The 24946-nt window shown below is 51.4% G+C and overlaps 1 long non-coding RNA gene across 3 annotated transcripts in view; it reads left to right on the plus strand.

The window, feature by feature from the left end:
• Nucleotides 1–20014, plus strand: part of LOC116184778 (uncharacterized) — a 190399-nt gene extending 170385 nt beyond the window's left edge. For 2 of the 3 annotated variants that reach the window (XR_013340870.1, XR_013340871.1), the window contains exons 5-15: nt 16861–16981; nt 17347–17402; nt 17990–18053; nt 18132–18173; nt 18261–18427; nt 18511–18583; nt 18661–19285; nt 19364–19405; nt 19512–19677; nt 19761–19833; nt 19911–20014. This is a non-coding gene — a long non-coding RNA (uncharacterized LOC116184778). The remainder of the gene's footprint in view (nt 1–16860; nt 16982–17346; nt 17403–17989; nt 18054–18131; nt 18174–18260; nt 18428–18510; nt 18584–18660; nt 19286–19363; nt 19406–19511; nt 19678–19760; nt 19834–19910) is intronic. The other variant, XR_013340869.1, reaches the window with a different exon arrangement.
• The last annotated feature ends 4932 nt before the right edge of the window (nt 20015–24946 follow it).

The following is a 24946-nucleotide window of genomic DNA, read 5'->3' on the forward strand; positions in this document are numbered from 1 at the left end:
AGAAAACTCAGCAGTCCAGGTTCCTGATGTCAGTTTGTAGAGCTCCCTTGGGTCTATCAGGGCAGCACAAGTTTTTGGTGGGGACAACTTTGGTGTGGGGTGCATCCTTCGATATAAGGATTTTTTGCAATGAGGTCCCTGCCCAGGGCCAGGCGCCCCCGGGCACATCCTTTTTCCATTTTCCCTGGGAAAGAAAACTCAGCAGTCCAGGTTCCTGATGTCAGTTTGTAGGGCTCCCTTGGGTCTATCAGGGCAGCACAAGTTTGAGGTGGGGACAACTTCGGTGTGGGGTCCATCCTGCGATATAAGGATTTTTTGCAGTCAGGGCCAGGGGCCCCCGGGCACAACCTTTGGCCATTTTCCCTGGGAAAGAAAACTCAGCAGTCCAGGTTCCTGATGTCAGTTTGTAGGGCTCCCTTGGGTGTATCAGGGCAGCACAAGTTTGAGGTGGGGACAACTTCGGTGTGGGCTCCATCCTTCGATATAAGGATTTTTTGCAGTCAGGGCCAGGGGCCCCTGGGCACATCCTTTTTCCATTTTCCCTGGGAAAGAAAACTCAGCAGTCCAGGTTCCTGATGTCAGTTTGTAGGGCTCCCTTGGGTGTATCAGGGCAGCACAAGTTTGAGGTGGGGACAACTTCGGTGTGGAATCCATCCTTCGATATAAGGATTTTTTCAAGTGAGGTCCCTGCCGAGGGCCAGGGGGCCCCTGGGCACATCCTTTTTCCATTTTCCCTGGGAAAGAAAACTCAGCAGTCCAGGTTCCTGATGTCAGTTTGTAGGGCTCCCTTGGGTGTATCAGGGCAGCACAAGTTTGAGGTGGGAACAACTTCGGTGTGGGGTCCATCCTTCAATATAAGGATTCTTTGCAGTGAGGACCCTGCCCAGGGCCAGGGGCCCCTGGGCACATCCTTTTTCCATTTTCCCTGGGAAAGAAAACTCAGCAGTCCAGGTTCCTGATGTCAGTTTGTAGAGCTCCCTTGGGTCTATCAGGGCAGCACAAGTTTTTTGTGGGAACAAGTTCGGTGTGGGGTCCATCCTTCGATATAAGGATTTTTTGCAGTCAGGGCCAGGGGCCCCTGGGCACATCCTTTTTCCATTTTCCCTGGGAAAGAAAACTCAGCCGTCCAGGTTCCTGATGTCGGTTTGTAGAGCTCCCTTGGGTGTATCAGGGCAGCACACGTTTGAGGTGGGGACAACTTCGGTGTGGGGTCCATCCTTCGATATAAGGATTTTGTGCAATGAGGTCCCTGCCCAGGGCAGGGGCCCCTGGGCACATCCTTTTTCCATTTTCCCTGGGAAAGAAAACTCAGCAGTCCAGGTTCCTGATGTCAGTTTGTAGGGCTCCCTTGGGTGTATCAGGGCAGCACAAGTTTGCGGTGGGGACAACTTCGGTGTGGGGTCCATCCTTCGATATAAGGATTCTTTGCAGTCAGGGCCAGGGGCCCCTGGGCACATCCTTTTTCCATTTTCCCTGGGAAAGAAAACTCAGCAGTCCAGGTTCCTGATGTCAGTTTGTAGAGCTCCCTTGGGTCTATCAGGGCAGCACAAGTTTGAGGTGGGGACAACTTCGGTGTGGGGTCCATCCTTCGATATAAGGATTTTTTGCAGTCAGGGCCAGGGGCCCCTGGGCACATCCTTTTTCCATTTTCCCTGGGAAAGAAAACTCAGCAGTCCAGGTTCCTGATGTCAGTTTGTAGGGCTCCCTTGGGTGTATCAGGGCAGCACAAGTTTGCGGTGGGGACAACTTCGGTGTGGGGTCCATCCTTCGATATAAGGATTCTTTGCAGTCAGGGCCAGGGGCCCCTGGGCACATCCTTTTTCCATTTTCCCTGGGAAAGAAAACTCAGCAGTCCAGGTTCCTGATGTCAGTTTGTAGAGCTCCCTTGGGTCTATCAGGGCAGCACAAGTTTGAGGTGGGGACAACTTCGGTGTGGGGTCCATCCTTCGATATAAGGATTTTTTGCAGTCAGGGCCAGGGGCCCCTGGGCACATCCTTTTTCCATTTTCCCTGGGAAAGAAAACTCAGCAGTCCAGGTTCCTGATGTCAGTTTGTAGGGCTCCCTTGGGTCTATCAGGGCAGCACAAGTTTGAGGTGGGGACAACTTCGGTGTGGGGTCCATCCTTCGATATAAGGATTCTTTGCAGTCAGGGCCAGGGGCCCCTGGGCACATCCTTTTTCCATTTTCCCTGGGAAAGAAAACTCAGCAGTCCAGGTTCCTGATGTCAGTTTGTAGAGCTCCCTTGGGTCTATCAGGGCAGCACAAGTTTTTGGTGGGGACAACTTTGGTGTGGGGTGCATCCTTCGATATAAGGATTTTTTGCAATGAGGTCCCTGCCCAGGGCCAGGCGCCCCCGGGCACATCCTTTTTCCATTTTCCCTGGGAAAGAAAACTCAGCAGTCCAGGTTCCTGATGTCAGTTTGTAGGGCTCCCTTGGGTGTATCAGGGCAGCACAAGTTTGCGGTGGGGACAACTTCGGTGTGGGGTCCATCCTTCGATATAAGGATTCTTTGCAGTCAGGGCCAGGGGCCCCTGGGCACATCCTTTTTCCATTTTCCCTGGGAAAGAAAACTCAGCAGTCCAGGTTCCTGATGTCAGTTTGAAGAGCTCCCTTGGGTCTATCAGGGAAGCACAAGTTTGAGGTGGGGACAACTTCGGTGTGGGGTCCATCCTTCGATATAAGGATTTTTTGCAGTCAGGGCCAGGGGCCCCCGGGCACATCCTTTTTCCATTTTCCCTGGGAAAGAAAACTCAGCAGTCCAGGTTCCTGATGTCAGTTTGTAGAGCTCCCTTGGGTCTATCAGGGCAGCACAAGTTTTTGGTGGGGACAACTTTGGTGTGGGGTGCATCCTTCAATATAAGGATTTTTTGCAATGAGGTCCCTGCCCAGGGCCAGGCGCCCCCGGGCACATCCTTTTTCCATTTTCCCTGGGAAAGAAAACTCAGCAGTCCAGGTTCCTGATGTCAGTTTGTAGGGCTCCCTTGGGTGTATCAGGGCAGCACAAGTTTGCGGTGGGGACAACTTCGGTGTGGGGTCCATCCTTCGATATAAGGATTCTTTGCAGTCAGGGCCAGGGGCCCCTGGGCACATCCTTTTTCCATTTTCCCTGGGAAAGAAAACTCAGCAGTCCAGGTTCCTGATGTCAGTTTGTAGAGCTCCCTTGGGTCTATCAGGGCAGCACAAGTTTGAGGTGGGGACAACTTCGGTGTGGGGTCCATCCTTCGATATAAGGATTTTTTGCAGTCAGGGCCAGGGGCCCCTGGGCACATCCTTTTTCCATTTTCCCTGGGAAAGAAAACTCAGCAGTCCAGGTTCCTGATGTCAGTTTGTAGAGCTCCCTTGGGTCTATCAGGGCAGCACAAGTTTTTGGTGGGGACAACTTTGGTGTGGGGTGCATCCTTCGATATAAGGATTTTTTGCAATGAGGTCCCTGCCCAGGGCCAGGCGCCCCCGGGCACATCCTTTTTCCATTTTCCCTGGGAAAGAAAACTCAGCAGTCCAGGTTCCTGATGTCAGTTTGTAGGGCTCCCTTGGGTGTATCAGGGCAGCACAAGTTTGAGGTGGGGACAACTTCGGTGTGGGGTCCATCCTTCGATATAAGGATTTTTTGCAGTCAGGGCCAGGGGCCCCTGGGCACATCCTTTTTCCATTTTCCCTGGGAAAGAAAACTCAGCAGTCCAGGTTCCTGATGTCAGTTTGTAGGGCTCCCTTGGGTGTATCAGGGCAGCACAAGTTTGAGGTGGGGACAACTTCGGTGTGGGGTCCATCCTTCGATATAAGGATTTTTTGCAGTCAGGGCCAGGGGCCCCTGGGCACATCCTTTTTCCATTTTCCCTGGGAAAGAAAACTCAGCAGTCCAGGTTCCTGATGTCAGTTTGTAGGGCTCCCTTGGGTCTATCAGGGCAGCACAAGTTTGAGGTGAGGACAACTTCGGTGTGGGGTGCATCCTGCGATATAAGGATTTTTTGCAGTCAGGGCCAGGGGCCCCCGGGCACAACCTTTGGCCATTTCCCCTGCGAAAGAAAACTCAGCAGTCCAGGTTCCTGATGTCAGTTTGTAGAGCTCCCTTGGGTCTATCAGGGCAGCACAAGTTTTTGGTGGGAACAAGTTCGGTGTGGGGTCCATCCTTCGATATAAGGATTTTTTGCAGTGTGTTCCCTGCCCAGGGCCAGGGGCCCCCTGGGCACATCCTTTTTCCATTTCCCCTGCAAAAGAAAACTCAGCAGTCCAGGTTCCTGATGTCAGTTTGTAGAGCTCCCTTGGGTCTATCAGGGCAGCACAAGTTTTTGGTGGGAACAAGTTCGGTGTGGGGTCCATCCTTCGATATAAGGATTTTTTGCAGTGTGTTCCCTGCCCAGGGCCAGGGGCCCCCTGGGCACATCCTTTTTCCATTTTCCCTGGGAAAGAAAACTCAGCAGTCCAGGTTCCTGATGTCAGTTTGTAGGGCTCCCTTGGGTCTATCAGGGCAGCACAAGTTTGAGGTGGGGACCACGTCGGTGTGGGGTCCATCCTTCGATATAAGGATTTTTTGCAGTCAGGGCCAGGGGTCCCTGGGCACATCCTTTTTCCATTTTCCCTGGGAAAGAAAACTCAGCAGTCCAGGTTCCTGATGTCATTTTGTAGGGCTCCCTTGGGTCTATCAGGGCAGCACAAGTTTGAGGTGGGGACAACTTCGGAGTGGGGTCCATCCTTCAATATAAGGATTCTTTGCAGTGAGGACCCTGCCCAGGGCCAGGGGCCCCTGGGCACATCCTTTTTCCATTTTCCCTGGGAAAGAAAACTCAGCAGTCCAGGTTCCTGATGTCAGTTTGTAGGGCTCCCTTGGGTCTATCAGGGCAGCACAAGTTTGAGGTGGGGACAACTTCGGTGTGGGGTCCATCCTTCGATATAAGGATTCTTTGCAGTCAGGGCCAGGGGCCCCTGGGCACATCCTTTTTCCATTTTCCCTGGGAAAGAAAACTCAGCAGTCCAGGTTCCTGATGTCAGTTTGTAGGGCTCCCTTGGGTCTATCAGGGCAGCACAAGTTTGAGGTGGGGACAACTTCGGTGTGGGGTCCATCCTTCGATATAAGGATTTTTTGCAGTCAGGGCCAGGGGCCCCTGGGCACATCCTTTTTCCATTTTCCCTGGGAAAGAAAACTCAGCAGTCCAGGTTCCTGATGTCAGTTTTTAGGGCTCCCTTGGGTCTATCAGGGCAGCACAAGTTTGAGGTGGGGACAACTTCGGTGTGGGGTCCATCCTTCGATATAAGGATTTTTTGCAGTCAGGGCCAGGGGCCCCTGGGCACATCCTTTTTCCATTTTCCCTGGGAAAGAAAACTCAGCAGTCCAGGTTCCTGATGTCAGTTTGTAGGGCTCCCTTGGGTGTATCAGGGCAGGACAAGTTTGAGGTGGGGAGAACTTCAGTGTGGGGTCCATCCTTTGATATAAGGATTTTTTGCAGTCAGGGCCAGGGGCCCCTGGGCACATCCTTTTTCCATTTTCCCTGGGAAAGAAAACTCAGCAGTCCAGGTTCCTGATGTCAGTTTGTAGAGCTCCCTTGGGTCTATCAGGGCAGCACAAGTTTTTGGTGGGGACAACTTCGGTGTGGGGTCCATCCTTCGATATAAGGATTTTTTGCAGTCAGGGCCAGGGGCCCCTGGCACATCCTTTTTCCATTTTCCCTGGGAAAGAAAACTCAGCAGTCCAGGTTCCTGATGTCAGTTTGTAGGGCTCCCTTGGGTGTATCAGGGCAGCACAAGTTTGAGGTGGGGACAACTTCAGTGTGGGGTCCATCCTTTGATATAAGGATTTTTTGCAGTCAGGGCCAGGGGCCCCTGGGCACATCCTTTTTCCATTTTCCCTGGGAAAGAAAACTCAGCAGTCCAGGTTCCTGATGTCAGTTTGTAGAGCTCCCTTGGGTCTATCAGGGCAGCACAAGTTTTTGGTGGGGACAACTTTGGTGTGGGGTGCATCCTTCGATATAAGGATTTTTTGCATTAGGTCCCTGCCCAGGGGCAGGGGCCCCCGGGCACATCCTTTTTCCATTTTCCCTGGGAAAGAAAACTTAGCAGTCCAGGTTCCTGATGTCAGTTTGTAGGGCTCCCTTGGGTGTATCAGGGCAGCACATGTTTGAGGTGGGGACAACTTCGGTGTGGGGTCCATCCTTCGATATAAGGATTTTTTGCAGTCAGGGCCAGCGGCCCCTGGGCACATCCTTTTTCCATTTTCCCTGGGAAAGAAAACTCAGCAGTCCAGGTTCCTGATGTCAGTTTGTAGAGCTCCCTTGGGTCTATCAGGGCAGCACAAGTTTGAGGTGGGGACAACTTCGGTGTGGGGTCCATCCTTCGATATAAGGATTTTTTGCAGTCAGGGCCAGGGGCCCCTGGGCACATCCTTTTTCCATTTTCCCTGGGAAAGAAAACTCAGCAGTCCAGGTTCCTGATGTCAGTTTGTAGGGCTCCCTTGGGTCTATCAGGGCAGCACAAGTTTGAGGTGGGGACAACTTCGGTGTGGGGTCCATCCTTCGATATAAGGATTTTTTGCAGTCAGGGCCAGGGGCCCCTGGGCACATCCTTTTTCCATTTTCCCTGGGAAAGAAAACTCAGCAGTCCAGGTTCCTGATGTCAGTTTGTAGGGCTCCCTTGGGTCTATCAGGGCAGCACAAGTTTGAGGTGGGGACAACTTCGGTGTGGGGTCCATCCTTCGATATAAGGATTTTTTGCAGTCAGGGCCAGGGGCCCCTGGGCACATCCTTTTTCCATTTTCCCTGGGAAAGAAAACGCAGCAGTCCAGGTTCCTGATGTCAGTTTGCAGGGCTCCCTTGGGTCTATCAGGGTAGCACAAGTTTGAGGTGGGGACAACTTTGGTGTGGGGTCCATCCTTCGATATAAGGATTCTTTGCAGTCAGGTCGGTGCCCAGGGTCAGGGGCCCCTGGGCACATCCTTTTTCCATTTTCCCTGGGAAAGAAAACTCAGCAGGTCAGGTTCCTGATGTCAGTTTGTAGGGCTCCCTTGGGTCTATCAGGGCAGCACAAGTTTGAGGGGGGACAACTTCGGTGTGGGGTCCATCCTTCGATATAAGGATTCTTTGCAGTCAGGGCCAGGGGCCCCCGGGCTCATCCTTTGGCCATTTACCCTGGGAAAGAAAACTCAGCAGTCCAGGTTCCTGATGTCAGTTTGTAGGGCTCCCTTGGGTCTATCAGGGTAGCACAAGTTTGAGGTGGGGACAACTTCGGTGTGGGGTCCATCCTTCGATATAAGGATTCTTTGCAGTCAGGTCGGTGCCCAGGGCCAGGGGACCCTGGGCACATACTTTTTCCATTTTCCCTGGGAAAGAAAACTCAGCAGGTCAGGTTCTTGATGTCAGTTTGTAGGGCTCCCTTGGGTCTATCAGGGCAGCACAAGTTTGAGGTGGGGACAACTTCGGTGTGGGGTGCATCCTTCGATATAAGGATTCTTTGCAGTCAGGGCCAGGGGCCCCTGGGCACATCCTTTTTCCATTTTCCCTGGGAAAGAAAACTCAGCACTCCAGGTTCCTGATGTCAGTTTGTAGGGCTCCCTTGGGTCTATCAGGGCAGCACAAGTTTGAGGTGGGGACAACTTCAGTGTGGGGTCCATGCTTCGATATAAGGATTTTTGCAGTCAGGGCCAGGGGCCCCTGGGCACATCCTTTGGCCATTTTCCCTGGGAAAGAAAACTCAGCAGTCCAGGTTCCTGATGTCAGTTTGTAGGGCTCCCTTGGGTGTATCAGGGCAGCACAAGTTTGAGGTGGGGACAACTTCGGTGTGGGGTCCATCCTTCGATATAAGGATTCTTTGCATTGAGGTCCCAGCCCAGGGCCAGGGGCCCCTGGGCACATCCTTTTTCCATTTTCCCTGGGAAAGAAAACTCAGCAGTCCAGGTTCCTGATGTCAGTTTGTAGGGCTCCCTTGGGTCTATCAGGGCAGCACAAGTTTGAGGTGGGGACAACTTCGGTGTGGGGTCCATCCTTCGATATAAGGATTCTTTGCAGTCAGGGCCAGGGGCCCCCGGGCTCATCCTTTGGCCATTTTCCCTGGGAAAGAAAACTCAGCAGTCCAGGTTCCTGATGTCAGTTTGTAGGGCTCCCTTGGGTCTATCAGGGCAGCACACGTTTGAGGTGGGGACAACTTCGGTGTGGGGTCCATCCTTCGATATAAGGATTTTTTGCAGTCAGGGCCAGGGGCCCCTGGGCACATCCTTTTTCCATTTTCCCTGGGAAAGAAAACTCAGCAGTCCAGGTTCCTGATGTCAGTTTGTAGGGCTCCCTTGGGTCTATCAGGGCAGCACAAGTTTGAGGTGGGGACAACTTCGGTGTGGGGTCCATCCTTCGATATAAGGATTCTTTGCAGTCAGGTCGGTGCCCAGGGCCAGGGGCCCCTGGGCACATCCTTTTTCCATTTTCCCTGGGAAAGAAAACTCAGCAGTCCAGGTTCCTGATGTCAGTTTGTAGGGCTCCCTTGGGTCTATCAGGGCAGCACAAGTTTGAGGTGGGGACAACTTCGGTGTGGGGTCCATCCTTCGATATAAGGATTCTTTCCAGTCAGGGCCAGGGGCCCCTGGGCACATCCTTTGGCCATTTTCCCTGGGAAAGAAAACTCAGCAGTCCAGGTTCCTGATGTCAGTTTGTAGGGCTCCCTTGGGTCTATCAGGGCAGCACAAGTTTGAGGTGGGGACAACTTCGGTGTGGGGTCCATCCTTCGATATAAGGATTCTTTGCATTGAGGTCCCAGCCCAGGGCCAGGGGCCCCTGGGCACATCCTTTGGCCATTTTCCCTGGGAAAGAAAACTCAGCAGTCCAGGTTCCTGATGTCAGTTTGTAGGGCTCCCTTGGGTGTATCAGGGCAGCACAAGTTTGAGGTGGGGACAACTTCGGTGTGGGGTCCATCCTTCGATATAAGGATTCTTTGCAGAGAGGCCCCAGCCCAGGGCCAGGGGCCCCTGGGCACATCCTTTTTCCATTTTCCCTGGGAAAGAAAACTCAGCAATCCATGTTCCTCATGTCAGTTTGTAGGGCTCCCTTGGGTCTATCAGGGCAGCACAAGTTTGAGGTGGGGACAGCTTCAGTGTGCGTTCCATCCTTCGATATAAGGATTCTTTGTAGTCAGGGCCAGGGGCCCCCGGGCTCATCCTTTGGCCATTTTCCCTGGGAAAGAAAACTCAGCAGTCCAGGTTCCTGATGTCAGTTTGTAGGGCTCCCTTGGGTCTATCAGGGCAGCACAAGTTTGAGGTGGGGACAACTTCGGTGTGGGGTCCATCCTTCGATATAAGGATTTTTTGCAGTCAGGGCCAGGGGCCCCTGGGCACAACCTTTTTCCATTTTCCCTGGGAAAGAAAACTCAGCAGTCCAGGTTCCTGATGTCAGTTTGTAGGGCTCCCTTGGGTCTATCAGGGCAGCACAAGTTTGAGGTGGGGACAACTTCGGTGTGGGGTCCATCCTTCGATATAAGGATTTTGTGCGATGAGGTCCCTGCCCAGGGCCAGGGGCCCCTGGGCACATCCTTTTTCCATTTTCCCTGGGAAAGAAAACTCAGCAGTCCAGGTTCCTGATGTCAGTTTGTAGAGCTCCCTTGGGTGTATCAGGGCAGCACAAGTTTGAGGTGGGGACAACTTCGGTGTGGGGTCCATCCTTCGATATAAGGATGTTTTGCAGTCAGGGCCAGGGGCCCCTGGGCACATCCTTTTTCCATTTTCCCTGGGAAAGAAAACTCAGCAGTCCAGGTTCCTGATGTCAGTTTGTAGGGCTCCCTTGGGTCTATCAGGGCAGCACAAGGTTGAGGTGCGGACAACTTCTGTGTGGGCTCCATCCTTCGATATAAGGATTCTTTGCAGTGAGGACCCTGCCCAGGGCCAGGGGCCTCTGGGCACATCCTTTTTCCATTTTCCCTGGGAAAGAAAACTCAGCAGTCCAGGTTCCTGATGTCAGTTTGTAGGGCTCCCTTGGGTGTATCAGGGCAGCACAAGTTTGAGGTGGGGACAACTTCGGTGTGGGCTCCATCCTTCGATATAAGGATTCTTTGCAGTCAGGGCCAGGGGCCCCTGGGCACATCCTTTTTCCATTTTCCCTGGGAAAGAAAACTCAGCAGTCCAGGTTCCTGATGTCAGTTTGTAGGGCTCCCTTGGGTCTATCAGGGCAGCACAAGTTTGAGGTGGGGACAACTTCGGTCTGGGGTCCATCCTTCGATATAAGGATTTTTTGCAGTCAGGGCCAGGGGCCCCTGGGCACATCCTTTTTCCATTTTCCCTGGGAAAGAAAACTCAGCAGTCCAGGTTCCTGATGTCAGTTTGTAGAGCTCCCTTGGGTCTATCAGGGCAGCACAAGTTTTTGGTGGGGACAACTTTGGTGTGGGGCGCATCCATCGATATAAGGATTTTTTGCAGTCAGGGCCAGGGGCCCCTGGGCACATCCTTTTTCCATTTTCCCTGGGAAAGAAAACTCAGCAGTCCAGGTTCCTGATGTCAGTTTGTAGGGCTCCCTTGGGTCTATCAGGGCAGCACAAGTTTGAGGTGGGGACAACTTCGGTGTGGGGTCCATCCTTCGATATAAGGATTCTTTGCAGTCAGGGCCAGGGGCCCCTGGGCACATCCTTTTTCCATTTTCCCTGGGAAAGAAAACTCAGCAGTCCAGGTTCCTGATGTCAGTTTGTAGGGCTCCCTTGGGTCTATCAGGGCAGCACAAGTTTGAGGTGGGGACAACTTCGGTGTGGGGTCCATCCTTCGATATAAGGATTCTTTGCAGTCAGGGCCAGGGGCCCCTGGGCTCATCCTTTGGCCATTTTCCCTGGGAAAGAAAACTCAGCAGTCCAGGTTCCTGATGTCAGTTTGTAGGGCTCCCTTGGGTCTATCAGGGCAGCACAAGTTTGAGGTGGGGACAACTTCGGTGTGGGGTCCATCCTTCGATATAAGGATTCTTTGCATTGAGGTCCCAGCCCAGGGCCAGGGGCCCCTGGGCACATCCTTTGGCCATTTTCCCTGGAAAAGAAAACTCAGCAGTCCAGGTTCCTGATGTCAGTTTGTAGGGCTCCCTTGGGTCTATCAGGGCAGCACAAGTTTGAGGTGGGGACAACTTCGGTGTGGGGTCCATCCTTCGATATAAGGATTCTTTGCAGAGAGGCCCCAGCCCAGGGCCAGGGGCCCCTGGGCACATCCTTTTTCCATTTTCCCTGGGAAAGAAAACTCAGCAATCCAGGTTCCTCATGTCAGTTTGTAGGGCTCCCTTGGGTCTATCAGGGCAGCACAAGTTTGAGGTGGGGACAACTTCAGTGTGGGGTCCATCCTTCGATATAAGGATTCTTTGTAGTCAGGGCCAGGGGCCCCCGGGCTCATCCTTTTTCCATTTTCCCTGGGAAAGAAAACTCAGCAGTCCAGGTTCCTGATGTCAGTTTGTAGGGCTCCCTTGGGTCTATCAGGGCAGCACAAGTTTGAGGTGGGGACAACTTCGGTGTGGGGTCCATCCTTCGATATAAGGATTTTTTGCAGTCAGGGCCAGGGGCCCCTGGGCACAACCTTTTTCCATTTTCCCTGGGAAAGGAAACTCAGCAGTCCAGGTTCCTGATGTCAGTTTGTAGGGCTCCCTTGGGTCTATCAGGGCAGCACAAGTTTGAGGTGGGGATAACTTCGGTGTGGCGTCCATCCTTCGATATAAGGATTCTTTGCAGTCAGGGCCAGGGGCCCCCGGGCTCATCCTTTTTCCATTTTCCCTGGGAAAGAAAACTCAGCAGTCCAGGTTCCTGATGTCAGTTTGTAGGGCTCCCTTGGGTGTATCAGGGCAGCACAAGTTTGAGGTGGGGACAACTTCGGTGTGGGGTCCATCCTTCGATATAAGGATTTTTTGCAGTCAGGGCCAGGGGCCCCTGGGCACATCCTTTTTCCATTTTCCCTGGGAAAGAAAACTCACCAGTCCAGGTTCCTGATGTCAGTTTGTAGGGCTCCCTTGGGACTCTCAGGGCAGTGCAAGTTTGAGGTGGGGGCAGATGAAGTCTCAGAGATATCCTTTGATGTTCTTATTTTTGCAGTCAGGCGCCCACCCAGGGTCAGGGGACCTGTGTGCCAATTCCAGACTTTTTACCTGGGAAAGAATGATCACCAGTGCAGGTTTCTGATGTCAGTTTGTAGGTCTCCCTTGGCACGGTACGGGCAGCACAAGTTTGAGGTGGGGACAGCTTTGTTCTGAGAGATATTCTTTGATGTTCCTATTTGTTGCAGTCAGACTCCCACCCGGGGTCAGGGGACCTGAGTGCAAATTCCAGCCTTTTCCCTGGGAAAGGAAACATAGCAGTCCAGGTTCCTGATGTCAGTTTCTAGGGAACCATTGGGACTGTCAAGGCAGCGCAAGTTTTAGGTGGGGACAGTTTTGTTCTGGGATGCATCCTTCGATGTTTGTAGTTTTTGCATTCAGGTGCTAGCTGAGGGCCAGGGGCCCCTTGGCACATACTTTGGCCATTTTCCCTGGGAAAGAAAACTCACCAGTCCAGGTTCCTGATGTCAGTTCGTAGGGATTCCTTGGGTCTATCAGGGCAACACAAGTTTGAGGTGGGGACAGCTTTGTTCTGGGCTGCATCCTTTGATGTTTGGAGTTTTTGGAGTGAGGTGCCAGCTCAGGGCCTGGGGCACCTGGAAATATTTTCCAGCCTTTTCCCTGGAATGAAAACTCACCAGTCCAGGTTCCTGATGTCAGTTTGTAGAGCTCCCTTGGGACTTTCAGGGCAGCGCAAGTTTGAGGTGGGGGCAGATGAAGTCTCGGAGATATCCTTTGATGTTCTTATGTGTTGCAGTCAGGCGCCTGCCCAAGGCCAGGGGGACCTTTGTTCTAATTCCAGCCTTTTTCCCTGAAAAGGAAACTCACCAGTCCAGGTTCCTGATGTCAGTTTGTAGGGCTCCCTTGGGACTCTCAGGGCAGCACAAGTTACATGTTGGGGCAGATGAAGTCTCGGAGATATCCTTTGATGTTCTTATGTGTTGCAGTCAGGTGCCTGCCCAAGGCCAGGGGGACCTTTGTTCTAATTCCAGCCTTTTTCCCTGAAAAGGAAACTCACCAGGCCAGGTTCCTGATGTCAGTTTCTAGGTCTCCCTTGGCTGTGTACTTGCAGCACAAATTTGAGGTGGGGACAGCTTTGTTCTGGGATGCATCCTTCGATGTTTGGAGTTTTTGCATTCAGGTGCCCACCCAGGGCCAGGGGCCCCTGGGCACATTTCCCAGCCTTTTCCCTGGAAAGAAAACTCACCAGTCCAGGTTCCTGATGTCAGTTTGTAGGGCTCCCTTGGGACTCTCAGGGCAGCGCAAGTTTGAGGTGGGGGCAGATGAAGTCTCGGAGATATCCTTTGATGTTCTTATTTTTGCAGTCAGGCGCCCACCCAGGCTCAGGGGACCTGTGCACCAATTCCAGACTTTTTCCCTGGGAAAGAAAGCTCACCAGTCCAAGTTCCTGATGTCAGTTTGTAGGTCTCCCTTGGCACGGTACGGGCAGCACAAGTTTGAGGTGGGGACAACTTCGTTCTGGGATACATCCTTTGATGATTTTAATTTTTGAAATAAGGTGCCAGGCCCAGGGATCCTTGAGCACATTCTCCGGCCCTTTTCCCTGGGAAAGAAAACTCACCAGTCCAGGTTCCTGATGTCAGTTTGTAGGGCTCCCTTGGGATTCTCAGAGCACTGCAAGTTAGAGGTGGGGACAGCTTTGTCCTGGGATGCATCCTTCAGTGTTTCGATGTTTTGAAGTCAGGTGCCAGCTCAGGGGCAGGGACCTCTGGGCACATACTCTGGCTCTTTACCCTGGGAAAGAATACTCAAAGTCCAGTTTCTTGATGTCGGTTTGTAGTGCTCCCATGGGACTATCAGGGCAGTGCAAGTCTGAGATGGGGACAACTTTGTTCTGGGATGCATCCTTCTTTGATTGGAGTTTTTGTAGTTCTGTGCCAGCTCATGCCCAGGGATCCCTGAGCACACACTCCGGCCCTTTTCCCTAGGAAAGAAAACTCACCAGTCCAGGTTCCTAATGTCAGTTTGCAGGGATTCCTTGGGACTGTCAGGGCAGCACAAGTTTGAGGTTGGAGGAGATGGTGTCTGGGTGATATCCTTCCATATTCGTATTTCTTGCAGTCAGGCGCCTGCCCAAGGCCAGTGGGTCCAGTGCTGTAATTCCAGCTCTTTTTCCTGGGAAAGAAAACTCACCAGTTCCGGTTCTTCATGTCAGTTTGTAGTGCTCCCATGGGACTGTCAGGGCAGTGCAAGTTTGAGGTGGGGACAGCTGTTCTGGGATACATCCTTCGATGATTGGAGTTTTTGAAGTCAGGTTCCTGCTCAGGGCCAGGAGCCCCTGGGCACATACTCCTGCCCTTTTCCCTTGGAAAGAAAACTCACCAGTCCAGGTTCCTGATGTCAGTTTTTAGGGCTCCATTGGGACTATCAGGGCAGTACAAGTTTGAGGTGGGGGCAGATGGGGTCTGGGAGATATTCTTCGATGGTCATATTTGTTGCAGTCAGCTGCCCACCCAGGGCCAGGGGGTCCTGAGTGCTAATTCCAGACTTTTAGCCTGGGAAAGAAAACTCACCAGTCCAGGTTCCTGATGTCAGTTTGCGAGTTGTGCTTGGGATGTTTAAGGTAACCCCTGATTAACATCAGGGCAGCTTGGGTCCACAACACATCCTTCTGCATTCAGATTTTCAGTGGGCGGCCCTTCTTTCATGGCCCCTGGGTCTTGGACTCTGTCACTGGCCGTATTCTCTGTGAAACATGGCTCACCCTCTACACTTCCTGGTTTCAATTTTAAGGAGGTGCTTGTCTCTTCCGGGGCAGGCAGAATTCTTGGTGGGAGCAGTTTTGCTCCAGGATAAATCCTGTGCCATTCAGAACAAAATGATGTAGAATGTCACTTGCAGCCACAGACCTCGTGATCCAACCTCTGCCCTTTTTCCCTATAAAACCAACCTCACCCTCTCTGTGTGTTGATGTCTCTTCACTGGAGGTGTGCTGCTCTCCAAGGGCAGCAAGAATTCCTGGTGTTGGCAGCTGTGGTCTGTGAGAAATAATTCACTGTTTGCAATTTTGGTAGCACAATTCCTGTTTGGCCAGGGGAAAGATTGTTAATTATCTTGGCAATGAAAATCTGGCACCCCATTGTCTAAGGGTCTGGCAAAGGGCTGTGTAGGGGAGGGAACACCCCACAGGACCTTTCTTCACCTTATCCCCCACTCTTAGGTGTAGCAGCTCCCCATGTGAGCAGCTGCTTTTAGTGCAGCTACCTGCGCACACCTGCACAGGGAGCTGCTAATCCAGAGGGGCTAACAGGGGTATCCCAGGCGTCCCTCCAGGAGCTACAGTCGGAACATCCAGCTGGGACCGGGGAGCAGCCGGACCCACCCGGGCACGGAGCATCCCTTTGAGAAAATGCAGAGGGCAGAGCCCTCTTGCCAAGGGGCAGCACCTGAGCAGGCCGGGCAGCATGTGGGGTTCCATAGGAGAGCTTTCAACTTTCCCCTTTTATTGTGTCAGTCCCTCCCTAGAACCCCAAGACCTTCCACAGCACTCCCAGAAAAAAGAGGGGTTATGGAGAGACAAGGGGTTTAAAGTATGGGAAAAAACTTCCTTTTCCATTATTTCTTGCTTTCAATTAATGAGGAAATGCACTTCCCCTGCAATTTTAATGGTCTCATTTGAAAGAGTCCCTGCCTTTTCTATGCTGTTAGGGGTGGTAATTGACAGGGAATCCCCATATTCCATTATTTTCCAGTTTAAATAGAGGGGGAAAACCTTGACAATGTTGTTTATGGGTTTGAATTAAGAGTAACCCTTTTTGTTGTCCTAAGGCTTAAATTGAGGGGGAAGCCCAGCTATCTCTCTTTCTTAAGGGTTTGGATTGAGGGGAAAAGCCCTCTGTCTTCATAACTGGAGAGATTTAACTTGAGGAAAGCCTCTCTTTTCCCAATATTCGAGGGGATTAAGTTAAAGGGCGGAAGCCATTTATTTGCCACGGTATCCATTTCAGTGGAGGCAACTTACCCATTTCTTCATTTTAAGGGATTAATTTGAAGGAGGCTCTTCTAAGATGCTTTTTCAGCATTTAAAACTACTTTTCAGGGCACTTCTTTCTGTGCCCTAGGACTAAGTACCTCAGAGAAAGGCAAGCCTAGCACGTACTTAACCTTTATGCTGCCCAGGAGCCTATTGTTTTTCTTATTTTTATTTATAATGTAGTTAGTCCTAATTAGCAGCCCCAAGGAGACTTAAACTGTTCATATAATTAGTATTTTTCTCCACCCTTAGTCTCAGGTTGAGTACTACTTAGTAGTCACTGAGGAATAATTATATAAGTTAACAGCAAATCACCCAACTTATCTAGATATGCTGCCTAAAAACAAAGTTTTATTTCTTACCAGTTTTTTTGCCCTTTTGCTCCAAGCAGTTGTAGAAAAAAGAAAGAGCTGTCATTTCCCTGAAGAGTTTTCTTCTATATCCAGCCCTTTCTTCTCCTTGAATTCAAGCCAGAGGAGCCAAATAGCCACAGCTCCTCTGATGGCTTTTATACACTGTGGGGTTTGCCCCCTCCCCTTTCCCAGGTGCCACGGGAACGAGAGGTGGGCCCAATCAGGGGTATATTAACCCCAGCCTTTCCCAAGGGGCTTCATTCCCTCAGTGGGATCAGCTGGGGTAAGAGCTCTCCTCTCATTCAGGTGAAGAGGCTCCTTTAGCTTAGCTTGTTCTCTGCAGCTGCTTTTGGGCTTCTAATGCAACAGAGACTTTGAAGATACTGCAAAGAAAACAACGTTGAACACAGGGAGTATTTAAATTCACAGTTTGGGGTTGAGTATTCAGGGCTGGTAAGGTGCTTTTGTAATTTCTGATTTTTTTCTTCTTTTTTTAGGAGGAGGGCAACTTCCAGTATTTGCAGTTTGTGTCAAGCGCAACATTTTTCCAGCAGATTCATCACGACGCAGAAGGCATCCGCACTGTGTCAAAGATGATGTGTGAGACGGTGGCTTCAGGTGAGTTGAGGATTGTGACTAGGAGAGGGAGAGTAAGCAGGGTACCGAGTTAGGAGTTATCCCGGTGGGGGTTTGTAGGCAGTAGGGTGAGAAACGGTGCGTATCTGCAAAGCTTTTCACAAGCATAGCAGAGGCATCCACGTCATACGGCACACAAGCTCATCCACCGAACTCACACAAATGCCACGTAGCTTTGCCTCTCTAACCCCGGTGCCACTCATCATAACAGCCATACCTTAGACTGAGGATGAGGCCGGAGACTTGAACACCCAGGCACACTCAGGAGAGGATAAGTAACTGACTTGCTGAGATTCGGCCCACATAGCACGAAACACAACCATTGATTATCCCATTCTTTATTTTAGGAGACTAAGAGGCTAACAGGCAATCTCCTCTGAGCCAGACTCATTTCAGGTCCAAGGTGGATTCACATCACCAGTCATCCAAAAGATAAGTCAGGGCCAGGGCCTGGAGATGGGAGCAGTGTCTTCCTTCTGCACCCGATGGGGATTTTCATCCCCTGATATGTGCAAGATAAGTGCAGGGCTACAACCCACAGAGGGAATGGAAGAGAGGTGCCGGGTGGGATTCCCCAGGAGGTGTTTTTGAGTTAATTTTTGAGATGGGGATGCCCAAGAAGCGTCTCCTAAGGCCACCTAAAGGGAAAGCGTCTGTTTTGATCTCAGTGCTGAGCTGCTCAGGGCAGAGCAGTGCTGGCGTGTGTCCTGTCACTCGTCTCTGGTGCACCCTATTATCTTTGCATCTCTCAGTCCTTTTATCTCCTCAAAAGCTCTCTCTCCCTGTCCTGTGTCACAGGTGTCTGCACATATTTTTCCTGGAGCTGCTCTGCCCTGCTGCATAGCCTGTATTAGCACAAGTCCTGGGGACTTGAAATTTGTAATGCCGGGTGTAGTTGGGCTCTAGATTGTATCAGGAGGTTGCCATAACATGTTTGGTGATGCTAAGTTGTCCTGCACCTGTTTGACACTAGTCCTAACTTCCTTTCAGATGCAGACAATTCAAATCTGTGGCAGAGGGCCCCAGTCCTGGGGGAGGGTGTTTCCATGAGCAGGTCAGTCATTGTTTGCATTTGCAGGGGAAGCCTAAATGGTGACTGTATTACAGCAGTGTTCTTTGCCTTTATTTTTAGGAGGTCCAGGCAGATAGCAGCAGTCAAGGCCAAGTGTGCCAGGTGAGCAGTGGACCAAAGCAGTTGTTTTTGCTCAGCTTTTACTTTTTGATTCAACTGTAAGCATCCATTCTTGTTTGTGTGCTTTAGGGAATCCACTCAGAGTATGCCAAGCCCCTGTCCCCAACAGCTGATGGCCTGGATTTCTTGTGCTTGTGAGCCTTCTGGAAGTATTGCTGGACTCTGAGATGAAGCCTTGAAATTTTGTATTTCACGATGGCAGCCAGGTAGCCTTTGGCAATGGCCGAGGAGTTGCGGTGAGTCACCGAGGTAGGGAGGGGGAGCCAAGGTCCTCTTAGGTTTCAGCAATGCCGAGTCACTTTGTCTCTTCTTAACCCAGGCAGATCCTGCGATGACGGTGGCAGCCTCCGAGCCTGGCCAAAGTGAGCGGCCCGAGCATTCTTAGGAGAACGGTGAGTAGCGGGATTGCTGGGTTTTGTCCATTGTGCAGCTAAGATCATGCAGTGATGTTTGGTGTTCTCGATTGTAGCTGAGCACGGGACCACAGCCCGGTGACCATAGGACATTCCCTGCAGGCGAGGCAGCCTCCATTGGCACACGACAGGATTCTCATCCCCAGATGCCTGAGAGATAAGTATAGGGCTAAGGTCCACAGAGGGGATTAAAGTAGGGTGCTGGCAGGGCCTTATGAATGAGCTTTGGGGGCAGGGATGTGCAAGAAGTGTCCCCTTAGGCCAGCTAAAGGGAAAGTGTCTGTTTTGACCACAGTGCTGAGGTGCTCAGGGCAGAACAGTTCCGGTGTGTGTCCTGTCACTTGTCTCTGGTGCACTCTGTGTTCTTTGGGTCTCTCGGTCCTTTCTTCTCCTCAAAAGCTCTCTCTCCCTGTCCTGTCTCACGGGTGTCTGCATGTATTTGTCCCGCAGCTGCTCTGCCCTGCTGCGTAGCCTGTAATAGCACAAGTCCTAGGGACTTGAAATTTTTAATGCTGGATGTAGTTGGGCTCTAGATTTTATGGGGAGATAGACATAACATGTTTGATGATGTTAAGTTGTCCTGCAGCCATTTGACACTAGTCCTAACTTCCTTTTAGATGCTGACAACTGAAATCAGTGGCAGAGAGCCCCAGTCCTGGGTGTGGTTTTTCCTATGTGCAGGTCAGTCATTGTTTGCATTTGCAGGGGCAGCCTCAATGGTGACCGTGTTACAGCAGTGTTCTTTGCCTTTATTTTCAGGAGATCCAGGCAGACAGCAGCAGTCAAGGCCAAGTGTGCCAGGTGAGCAGTGGACCAAAGCAGTTGTTTTTGCTCAGCTTTTACTTCTTGCTCAGCTTTTAGTTTTTGATTCAACTGTTAGCATCCATTCTTGTTTGTGTGCTTTAAGGAATCGACTCAGAGTATGCCAAGCCTTTTTGACCGACAGCCGATGGCTTGGATTTCCTGTGCTTGTGAGCCTTCTGGAAGTATTGCTGGACTCTGAGATGAAGCCTTGAAATTTTGTATTTCACGATGGCTGCCAGGTAGCCCTTGGCACTGGCTGAGGAGTTGCGGTGAGTTGCTGAGGTAGGGAGGGGGAGCCAAGGTCCTCTTAGGTTTCAGCAATGCCGAGTCACTTTGTCTCTTCTTAACCCAGGCAGACCCTGCGATGATGGTGGCAGCGTCCGAGCCTGGCCAAAGTGAGCGGCCCGAGCATTATTAGGAGAATGGTGAGTAGCGGGATTGCTGGGTTTTGTCCATTGTGCAGCTAAGATCATGCAGTGATGTTTGGTGTTCTCCATTGTAGCTGAGCACGGGACCACAGCCCGGTGACCATAGGACATTCCCTGCAGGCGAGGCAGCCTCCATTCACATGCGACATGGATTGTCATCCCCAGATGCCCGAGAGATAAGTATAGGGCTCAGACCCATAGAGGGATGAAAGAGGGTGTGCTGGGAGGGCCTTTTGAATCAGCTTTGGGAGAGGGGATGTGCAAGAATTGTCCCCTTAGGCCAGCTAAAGGGGAAGTGTCTGTTTTGATCACAGTGCTGAGGTGCTCAGGGCAGAACAGTTCCGGTGTGTGTCCTGTCAATTGTCTCTGGTGCACTCTGTGATCTTTGGGTCTCTCAGTCCTTTCTTCTCCTCAAAAGCTCTTTCTCCCTGTCCTGTGTCACGGGTGTCTGCACGTATTTTTCCCGGAGCTGATCTGCCCTGCTGCATAGCCTGTAATAGCGCAAGTCCTGGGGACTTGAAATTGGTAATGCCGGGTGCAGTTGGGCTCTAGATTGTATTAGGATATTGACATAACATGTTTGGTTCTGCTAAGTTGTCCTGCAGCCATTTGACACTAGTCCTAACTTCCTTTTAGATGCAGACAGTCCAAATCAGTGGCAGAGGGCCCCAGTCTTGTGTGGAGATTTTCCCATGAGCAGGTGAGTCATTGTTTGCATTTGCAGGGGCAGCCTCAATGGTGACCGTGTTACAGCAGTGTTCTTTGCCTTTATTTTCAGGAGGTCCAGGCAGATAGCAGCAGTCAAGGCCAAGTGTGCCAGGTGAGCAGTGGACAAAAGCAGTTGTTCTTGCTAAGCTTTCCGTTTTTGGTGTGACTCTAAGCATCCATTCTTGTTTGTGTGCTTTAGGGAATCGACTCGGAGTACGCATACCTCTGTCACCAACCGGCTGATGGATCAGGTTTCATGCACTTTGGATCTCTCTGGAAGCATTACAGGACCCTGTGACGGAGCCTTCCAATCCTGCATTTCAAGGTCCCATCTGAGTAGCCCTGAGGAATGGCTGCGGAGTTGCGGTGAGTCCCAGAGGTAGGGAGGGGGGTGTGAGAGTACAGTCATGTTTCAGCAATGTCATGTCGCCTTGTCTCCACTTAACCTAGGCGTACTCTGCAATGACGGCGACGGAATCCAAGCACGTCTGAAGCGTGCAGGCCAAGAACCCGGGCATTCTGAGGAGGACGGTGAGTAGCAGAATTACAAGTTTTTGGCCGATGTGCTGTTCAGACCGTGCACTGATGTTTAGTTTTCTTTGTCTTGGCAGACCCAGAGGTGACAGCTGGAACTTAGCAGACAGGCAGATGGCCACCTTCTACACTCAAGAGGGATTTGCATCCCCAGCTGCGTGCAAGATAAGTGGAGGGTTATGACCCACAGAGGGGATGAAAGAGGGGTGCTGGGTTGGGACTTTCTAGAAGGGGTTTTTGTGTCAGTTTTGGAGACGGGGATGTGCAAGAAGCATCTCCTTAGGCCACCTAAAGGGAAAGTGTCTGTTTTGACCACAGTGCTGAGGTGCTCAGGGCAGAGCAGTTCCGGTGTGTGTCCTGTCACTTGTCTCTGGTGCACTCTGTGATCTTTGGGTCTCTCGGTCCTTTCTTCTCTTCAAAAGCTCTCTGTCCCTGTCTTGTGTCACGGGTGTCTGCACATATTTTTCCCGGAGCTACTCTGCCCTGCTGCATAGCCTGTAATAGCGCAAGTCCTGGGGACTTGAAATTGGTAATGCAGGATGTAGTTGGGCTCTAGATTGTATCAGGAGGTTGCCATAACATGTTTGGTGATGCTAAGTTGTCCTGCAGCCGTTTGACATTAGTCCTAATTTCCTTTCAGATGCAGACAATTCAAATCAGTGGCAGAGGGCCCCAGTCCTGGGGGAGGGTGTTTCTATGAGCAGGTCAGTCATTGTTTGCATTTGCAGGGGAAGCCTAAATCGTGACTGTATTACAGCAGTGCTCTTTACCTTTATTTTCCGGAGGTCCAGGCAGACAGCAGCAGTCAAGGCCAAGTGTGCCAGGTGAGCAGTGGACCAAAGCAGTTGTTTTTGCTCAGCTTTTACTTTTTGATTCAACTGTAAGCATCCATTCTTGTTTGTGTGCTTTAGGGAATCCACTCAGAGTATGCCAAGCCTTTGTGACCGACAGCCGATGGCCTGGATTTCCTGTGCTTGTGAGCCCTTTGGAAATATTGCTGGACTCTGAGATGAAGCCTTGAAATTTTGTATTTAAAGATGGCATCCAGGTAGTCCTTGGCAATGGCAGAGGAGTTGGGGTGAGTCACCGAGGTAGGGAGGGGGAGCCAAGGTCCTCTTAGGTTTCAGCAATGCTGAGTCACTTTGTCTCTTCTTAACCAGGCAGACCCTGCGATAACGGTGGCAGCCTCCGAGCCTGGCCAAAGTGAGCGGCCCGAGCATTCTTAGGAGAACGGTGAGTAGCGGGATTGCTGGGTTTTGTCCATTGTGCAGCTAAGATCATGCAGTGATGTTTGGTGTTCTCGATTGTAGCTGAGCACGGGACCACAGCCCGGTGACCATAGGACATTCCCTGCAGGCGAGGCAGCCTCCATTCACATGCGACATGGATTGTCATCCCCAGATGCCCAAGAGATAAGTATAGGGCTCAGACCCATAGAGGGATGAAAGAGGGTGTGCTGGGAGGGCCTTTTGAATCAGCTTTGGGAGAGGGGATGTGCAAGAATTGTCCCCTTAGGCCAGCTAAAGGGAAAGTGTCTGTTTTGACCACAGTGCTGAGGTGCTCAGGGCAGAGCAGTTCCGGTGTGTGTCCTGTCACTTGTCTCTGGTGCACTCTGTGATCTTTGGGTCTCTCAAGTCCTTTCTTCTCCTCAAAAGCTCTTTCTCCCTGTCCTGTGTCACGGGTGTCTGCACGTATTTTTCCCGGAGCTGATCTGCCCTGCTGCATAGCCTGTAATAGCGCAAGTCCTGGGGACTTGAAATTGGTAATGCCGGGTGCAGTTGGGCTCTAGATTGTATTAGGATATTGACATAACATGTTTGGTTCTGCTAAGTTGTCCTGCAGCCATTTGACACTAGTCCTAACTTCCTTTTAGATGCAGACAGTCCAAATCAGTGGCAGAGGGCCCCAGTCTTGTGTGGAGATTTTCCCATGAGCAGGTGAGTCATTGTTTGCATTTGCAGGGGCAGCTTAAATGGTGACCGTGTTACAGCAGTGTTCTTTGCCTTTATTTTCAGGAGGTCCAGGCAGATAGCAGCAGTCAAGGCCAAGTGTGCCAGGTGAGCAGTGGACAAAAGCAGTTGTTCTTGCTAAGCTTTCCGTTTTTGGTGTGACTCTAAGCATCCATTCTTGTTTGTGTGCTTTAGGGAATCGACTCGGAGTACGCATACCTCTGTCACCAACCGGCTGATGGATCAGGTTTCATGCACTTTGGATCTCTCTGGAAGCATTACAGGACCCTGTGACGGAGCCTTCCAATCCTGCATTTCAAGGTCCCATCTGAGTAGCCCTGAGGAATGGCTGCGGAGTTGCGGTGAGTCCCAGAGGTAGGGAGGGGGGTGTGAGAGTACAGTCATGTTTCAGCAATGTCATGTCGCCTTGTCTCCACTTAACCTAGGCGTACTCTGCAATGACGGCGACGGAATCCAAGCACGTCTGAAGCGTGCAGGCCAAGAACCCGGGCATTCTGAGGAGGACGGTGAGTAGCAGAATTACAAGTTTTTGGCCGATGTGCTGTTCAGACCGTGCACTGATGTTTAGTTTTCTTTGTCTTGGCAGACCCAGAGGTGACAGCTGGAACTTAGCAGACAGGCAGATGGCCACCTTCTACACTCAAGAGGGATTTGCATCCCCAGCTGCGTGCAAGATAAGTGGAGGGTTATGACCCACAGAGGGGATGAAAGAGGGGTGCTGGGTTGGGACTTTCTAGAAGGGGTTTTTGTGTCAGTTTTGGAGACGGGGATGTGCAAGAAGCATCTCCTTAGGCCACCTAAAGGGAAAGTGTCTGTTTTGACCACAGTGCTGAGGTGCTCAGGGCAGAGCAGTTCCGGTGTGTGTCCTGTCACTTGTCTCTGGTGCACTCTGTGATCTTTGGGTCTCTCGGTCCTTTCTTCTCTTCAAAAGCTCTCTGTCCCTGTCTTGTGTCACGGGTGTCTGCACATATTTTTCCCGGAGCTACTCTGCCCTGCTGCATAGCCTGTAATAGCGCAAGTCCTGGGGACTTGAAATTGGTAATGCAGGATGTAGTTGGGCTCTAGATTGTATCAGGAGGTTGCCATAACATGTTTGGTGATGCTAAGTTGTCCTGCAGCCGTTTGACATTAGTCCTAATTTCCTTTCAGATGCAGACAATTCAAATCAGTGGCAGAGGGCCCCAGTCCTGGGGGAGGGTGTTTCTATGAGCAGGTCAGTCATTGTTTGCATTTGCAGGGGAAGCCTAAATCGTGACTGTATTACAGCAGTGCTCTTTACCTTTATTTTCCGGAGGTCCAGGCAGACAGCAGCAGTCAAGGCCAAGTGTGCCAGGTGAGCAGTGGACCAAAGCAGTTGTTTTTGCTCAGCTTTTACTTTTTGATTCAACTGTAAGCATCCATTCTTGTTTGTGTGCTTTAGGGAATCCACTCAGAGTATGCCAAGCCTTTGTGACCGACAGCCGATGGCCTGGATTTCCTGTGCTTGTGAGCCCTTTGGAAATATTGCAGGACTCTGAGATGAAGCCTTGAAATTTTGTATTTAAAGATGGCATCCAGGTAGTCCTTGGCAATGGCAGAGGAGTTGGGGTGAGTCACCGAGGTAGGGAGGGGGAGCCAAGGTCCTCTTAGGTTTCAGCAATGCTGAGTCACTTTGTCTCTTCTTAACCAGGCAGACCCTGCGATAACGGTGGCAGCCTCCGAGCCTGGCCAAAGTGAGCGGCCCGAGCATTCTTAGGAGAACGGTGAGTAGCGGGATTGCTGGGTTTTGTCCATTGTGCAGCTAAGATCATGCAGTGATGTTTGGTGTTCTCGATTGTAGCTGAGCACGGGACCACAGCCCGGTGACCATAGGACATTCCCTGCAGGCGAGGCAGCCTCCATTCACATGCGACATGGAT

This window comes from Lonchura striata, chromosome 16, assembly GCF_046129695.1.
Source record: "Lonchura striata isolate bLonStr1 chromosome 16, bLonStr1.mat, whole genome shotgun sequence".
Lineage (NCBI taxonomy): Eukaryota > Metazoa > Chordata > Aves > Passeriformes > Estrildidae > Lonchura > Lonchura striata.